Here is a 6,893-nt window from a genome sequence, read left to right on the forward strand (position 1 = left end):
TTTGACTTGTTGGAGTAATATGGGTTGCCTCCTCTCAATAATGTCTAGAAATGGCTTTATATATTATGAAAAATTCTCTAGTAGAATGCCCTTACCCTATTCAATTCAGCATTTTTATAAGTGACTGGATGAACATAGGCTTCTCGACTCTGCAGAGGACATGAAAATAAACAGGGTATTTTATTTTGCTGCTTCTCAAACTTTTCCTCGGAATATTCCTAATGGAAGGGGAAAGTAAAACTGTATGTCTGGAGAGACCAGGGCAGTTGTCCTAAGTGTCTGGCAGAAGAGAGATATTTCTGTGAATGCTTCTGTCTTAATTAAAAACCATGTGAATTTGCATTCTATGGCATAATTTTTTAAAATATAAAATAATTCTCCCTCTCTCATTTCTTTAGGGAAAATTGACATTTCTGTGCCTTTGAACATCTTGGCACAGAGTACCCCAGAGGTACTCTCCTTATCTTCACCCAAGTCAATTATAAAAACTTCAGATAGAATAGGGTAAAGGACATATTTGAGGATATTTGAATTTGCATATAAGAACTGAATTATATAAAAAAAATAGGGTAAAGGACAGAGACCTGTGGCTTTCTATTAGAGGCTATTTCATGCAGTATGAAACCATCAGTGAACATATTTATATGATAGGTGAAGAAACCAAGTCTTGAAAATTATCTTCATAAGATGGCATATTAAAGCTAACAGGGATAAATGAAAATTTTGTGTTTGGATTAGAATAAATATGGGCGTTCAAGTAAAAAACAAATCTGTGACTTTAGTTGATTACAATCATTCTATGAACCAATAGAGTTATGTACAGTAATTGCTAAAAATGCTAGCATTAAGTTACTTCAATATAAGTAATAGATCAAGGAAGGTAAGAGTTCTGCTGTATTCTACATTAACAGACCATTTCTACAGGATCAGGTTTAATTTCGGGTGCCAAATTTAAATAATTATGGACCTTGATAACAACTATGGACTATCCATAGGAAGGTACCTAAGATCACCAAGCATCTGGAAATTTTATCATGCAAGAAAGGGTTAAGGACTGGAGCAGACTGTGGGGAGACCAGACTAGCTTAGTGCAGCACAAGGCACTAACTCTTGCCCTGGAGGACTATGCTTAGGAGCAGCTGCTTAGGTTGTTAAAATGGAGGCTACTGGGTTCTACAGGTAGAAATTCAAATTCAGCAGCCTGGGGCCTTGGAAACCGCAATTTGACACTCAACCCAGGGGAATGATGCAGGTGATGTAATGACTTTGAGAAACACTGTTCTATGCAATGGATACAGAAGCAATATTGCAATTACAAAGAAGCAGAATGGCTCCACATTAAAAACAAACAACCTCTTTTTTGCTAACAACCAGAGTTAGAAAACAGTGGGGTAAGACATATTATTATAATATTACTCAGGATGTTCATGGATATTGCAGAAGTCAGGAATGATGCAAAGATACACTGAAGGACAATGTAGACTAAAAGTTCAATCATTTGGACTATAGCAGAAAGAAATGAAAATTAATAAAATTGTATCTTTTGGTTTCAGTGGAAAGAGAATGCTAATATTTGTATTAAGTAGCCTCTTTTTGTTTAATTATAATAAAATTGATTTTGTATGTAAACATATGAGTCTTGATTTCTTTAAATAGTGGAAAAATTAGGCTATAAACTATTGGATAAGTTTGTATTGTCCTCTTTTTATACAATTAATTTCAACTAAGTGGTTGAATGAGGGAGTCATTATAATTTTTCTTCTCCTTGCTATAGGGTATAACACTGATGACTCATTCCTTAACTATTCAGGAAAAAAAAAAAACCCAATGTTTTTTATGTATTATTTTGATAGAATTTATATACACAGTTAAGTCCTTACAGAAAAGTAGCAATTTTCCTATCATTGCCATTATTTTAATACACCATTTATTAAGTGTGCTAGTTGTTTTTATCTTAAGGAATTTCCCAAGTGTTTAACATTGTGACAGTAGTAAGGAGTTAAATTCTTGAAGTATTGTAGTTACATAGATTTCCATTGATGCTGAATTCCTTATCATATTCTCTGTGATCCCTAGGAGCAAAGAAAGAAGGGTAAGAGTACAGAAGAATTTTGAGAGAAAACATCTCAAAAAAGCAAGATAGCAAGTCTGGAGGATAATGGTGGCCACCTGTATCCTATTATCTTCATGCATTCGTCCCTCCCCAAAGAACCTATTAGTTTAACAAAAAATTTAAAAAAACACACATGACCACATTTTTAGCATTAATAGGAGATAGAGAATACCATGAACCTCACATTGCTTGTAAGAGAAATAAACATCAAATTCCAACAGATGCCTTGCCATTGCTGCAAGCCTGGGGGTATGGAGAGTACGAGAAGGAAGGCTTAAGAAAGAAAGAGGAGAGCTGAGAATAAATGTGAAGCCGAGACAAAAATAACACCCAGAAAATAAAAGACAAACTAGTGCAAATATACTGATCTCAGGTTTGGGACTTGGTCATAGCATGAGCTACAGGGAAGGACCTTGAAAGTGAGTGGGACCAGAATGGGAAGCTTTGGAAAAGCATTGCTTCTAGGGAAGAAGGAGTCAGAAAAGTGTGGTACCCTTCAAAGATATGGCAATAAGAGAAAGGAAAGAAGCAAGAAGGGGGAAATTAAGGCAAATGCACTGACGTTCATCATTTAATACATTTAATTGTAGAACAAAGACTGAGACAAGAGTGGGTATATGGGTGGAAGGATAGTATGTGAGCATTGTATGTACTGACAGAGTAGAAAGAATGCAACTAAAAAATGAGAGGAGAAGGAAGAGAAAAATAGAGTAGAAAAGATAATTGCCTGCTGTATAAGTAATATGTGGGAGTCAAAGGATACCATTTAAGAATTATAGACCAGATAGTAAAATGTTAAGTAGGAAAAAAAAGATTTAAAGGCATTTTGAAAGACCTTTTAAAACAAAAACAAAATGCATGCCTTCCTTAAAAACCAAGGGAAATTAAAAAAAAAAAAAAAGCAAGCAAGCCACCAAATACAGAAAGATTAAAACTATTACTCTTTAAAGACAAAGAAAAACATCCTCAGGGCCTCCAGGCAAAAAGATCAAATTAGTTATAAGGTTAAGGAAATTAGGCTGCCATCAGACTTCTAAAATGCCACATACAAAACAAGGTACAGCAGAGGTGCATTTTCAGAAAATTCAGGGAAAGAAAATGCAAGCCAAAAATTTTCTATACAGTTATGCTGCCTTTTGAGGCTATAAGAGATAAAAAGCTATTTTCTCTTTTTCCTAAGAGGTTTAAACTTAGTGGCTTGAAATGTAGTGGTTTAAAACATTATATTTTGCACATGATTTTGAGGGTGAGGAATTTGGAAAGAGCTCTACTGGGTAGTTTATTTCTGATTCTATGGTGTCAGCTGGGATGACTTGGTTGGAGGATACACTTCCAAGATGATTTCTCTACCCACATATCCAGTGCCTTGGCAGGAACTGGGACATGGAAGGCTGGGTTTAACTGCATTCCCTTCCCTTCTCTGTAGTTTCAGGGCTCTGCACATGGTCTCTCTAGTTGAATCGTCAGACTCCTATGTGGTGGTACAGGGATTCAAGAGACCAAAGCAGTAACTGACAGTCCTCCTAAGATACATCCAGAGCAACATATTCTGTTGATCTAAGTAGTAATAGTCCAGTCCAGAATCAAGGAGGAAGGTAAACAGACCCCACCTCTCAGTGGAAGTATGTAAAAAATGTATGGCCATCTTCAATCCACCAAGTAGAACCTCCCACTAAGAAATTTTTAAAAGATCTTTCATTAGTTAACGCTTGTGTGAAAGCTAAAATCTAAGCATAAATTTCAGAATTTCTGAAAAATAGTGATAATTTTAAAATCTATAAATAAAAATTAATGAGACACTTTTAAAGTAGCGATCAGCAGAAAATTGATAGTGGCAAGTACGTATGTGGCAGGTACATAAAAATGAAAGTGAATAAAAAGAAAAATAAGTGAATTAAATATCCAAATAAAAAAAATAAACCTAGAAAAAGAACAAGAAAGTAAATAAAAAGAAAACTCAAGGAAGTAAATAATGAAGGTAGAATTAGACATTAATGAGGCAGAAAATAGAAAAACAGGAGGTTAAATCAAAATCCTGTTTTTTTAATCAACAAAAGTGATGAACCACTAGCAAATTTAATTTTAAAAAGGGAAAAAGCACAAATATACAGCATGAAATGACAAGAGAGAAATAACTATTGCTATACAGAAAATTTTAAAAAACCATGAAAGACTACTTTGCATAACTGTATGTGAAGAAATTAGAAAACCTAGATGAAATGCATAGGAAAATACAATTTACCAAAATGGGCCCAAGTGTTGATAGAAACATAAGCAGAGCAGTTATAATAGAATTAAAGGAAGTTATTAAGAAACTATCCTGCAAAAGTCATTAGGCTCAGATGATATAGGGGAATCCTGCAAAAGAGACCAGATAGTCTTAGTGCTACTTAAATTGCTTCAGAGAAAATGAAGGAAAACTTCCAAATTCTTCTTACAAAGGGAGTATAACACTAAAATCTAAATATGATATAGTTTAAAAAGGAGAAAATTCCAGATAAATATCATTTATGAATATTGATGCAAAAAATCCAAAATAAAATTTTAGTTAACAGACTTCAATACCACATTAAGAAAATATCATGACCAAGAAGGGTTTATAAAGAAATGCAAGGATGAATCAATGTTAGAAAATCTATTAATATAAACAAATATATTAATGTATTAATAGCTCTGAAAAAGCCTTTGAAAAAATTTAACACTCATGCCTAATAAAAACTTTGAAGAAGATAAAAATTGGTGAATACTTCCTTTATGTGTAGTATTCCTATATCACAGATCATTGATTAGGAAATGTCAAATACCATTGATATGATTAAGGTAGACATATACACATATTAATGTATATACACACATATATGTGTATGTGTATATACATATGTATGTATATATTCACACACATTCATATATAAAGCCAACATTTTACCTAATGTGAAAACAGAGGCACACCCATCAAGGTCAGAACAAACCAAGAATGCCCACTATCTCCAATATTATTTAACATATTACTGGAGGTATTAACCAACTCAATTAGACAAGAGAAAACAAAGGTATAAAAATTGGAACAGAAGAATAATTAAAACTAACTCTGTTTGAGGATGACATAATAGTAATGCTAGAAAACCTGGAGAATTAGTGATAAAAACAACTCAATAAAAGAAATCAGCAAGGTGGCAAGGTTAATAAAATTAACACACCAGGCTTAATAACTTTCATATAAGCAAATAATAACTACTAGAAGATATTTTGGAAAAGAAAACCCGGTTTACAATAGCAAGAAATCGAAAATACTTAGAAATAAATGAAATGTGAAATATTTAAAATCTATATGGGGAAAAAAATCACTCCTGAAAAATATAAAACTAAATTTGAACAGAGAGAAAGACAGTCTTTAATCTTGATTAGTTTGTTCCAACATCATCAAAATATAATTTCTCTCAAAGTTAATTTATGAATTTAATATTATCCCAGTAAAGATTAGCAGATACAAACTACTATATAAAAAATAGATAAACAACAAGGTCCTACTGTATAGCACAGGGAATTATATTCAATATCCTATAGTAAACCATAATGGAAAAGAATATAAATATGTATAATTGAATCACTTTGCTATACACCTGAAACTAACACAACGTTGTGAATCAACTATACTTCAATTTAAAAAAATTATCCCAATAAAAATACCAATAAACTCTTTTTTTCTTTTTCTGGAGCTAGACACCTACTTAGAAAGAAAGGGAAATAATAAAACATACATACATATATCTGCTTACTGTTGCAAAAGGAAACATAGGAAGGTTTAACCAGAAAGCAGTGAAATAGATTGCCTAAAGGGGTGTGGAGGTGGAAGGCAAGAGGGAAGAGGAGATTAATGTGGAGAAAATAGGGGAAAGAGGACACTTCCCTGAGTATGCCTTTTTAAAAAAAAAAAAAAAAATTTATTTATTTATTTATTTATTTATTTATTTATTTATTTATTTATTTATTTATTTATGGCTGCACTGGATCTTCGTTGCTGCGCGCGGGCTTTCTTTTTAGTTGCTGCGAGTGGGGGCTACTCTGTTGCAGTGCACGGGCTTCTCACTGCGGTAGCTTCTTCTGTTGCAGAGCATGGGCTGTAGATGCACGGGCTTCAGTAGTTGTGGCTCGCGGGCTCAGTAGTGGTGGCTCGTGGGCTCTAGAGCTCAGGCTCAGTAGTTGTGGCGCACGGGCTTAGTAGCTCCGCGGCATGTGGGATCTTCTTCCCGGACAAGGGCTCGAACCGGTGTCCCCTGCATTGGTTAGCGGATTCTCAACCACTGAGCCTCCAGGGATGCCCAACTATGCCTTTTTGTATAGTTTTTTTTGTTTTTCCTTTTGGAAGCATATTAATGTTCTACATATTCAAAAATTAAGATGAGAACCTCAAGTATGGGAAAATAAAACTAAATGTAAGCAAAAACAAATCCCAACTATTCCTAATTTATCACCTATCCACATTGAAGGGGAGAAGGAAGAAGTAATCCAAATAATTTGTTCTTGTTTTTAATTAAAATTTTTATTTCGAGATAATTGTAGAGTTACATGCAGTTGTAATTGGGGAAGGGTGGGGATACCTCATTACAGCCCAGCAAGGGTGAAAGTCTAGGATCCCCAGTTGGCTTTTGCTGGGGTTGGGACCCAGGTTTTTCTGTGATATTTGGATAGAGTAGAGCAGTTAGGTATCGTCCAAACGATTTCCGTCTTGCTAGCCTACGATTTGGCTAGAAAGAACAGGCTTTTGTTGTTTTGTGTTTAT

Source organism: Balaenoptera borealis (assembly GCF_965194805.1).
Source record: "Balaenoptera borealis genome assembly, chromosome: 4".
Classification (NCBI taxonomy): Eukaryota; Metazoa; Chordata; class Mammalia; order Artiodactyla; family Balaenopteridae; genus Balaenoptera; species Balaenoptera borealis.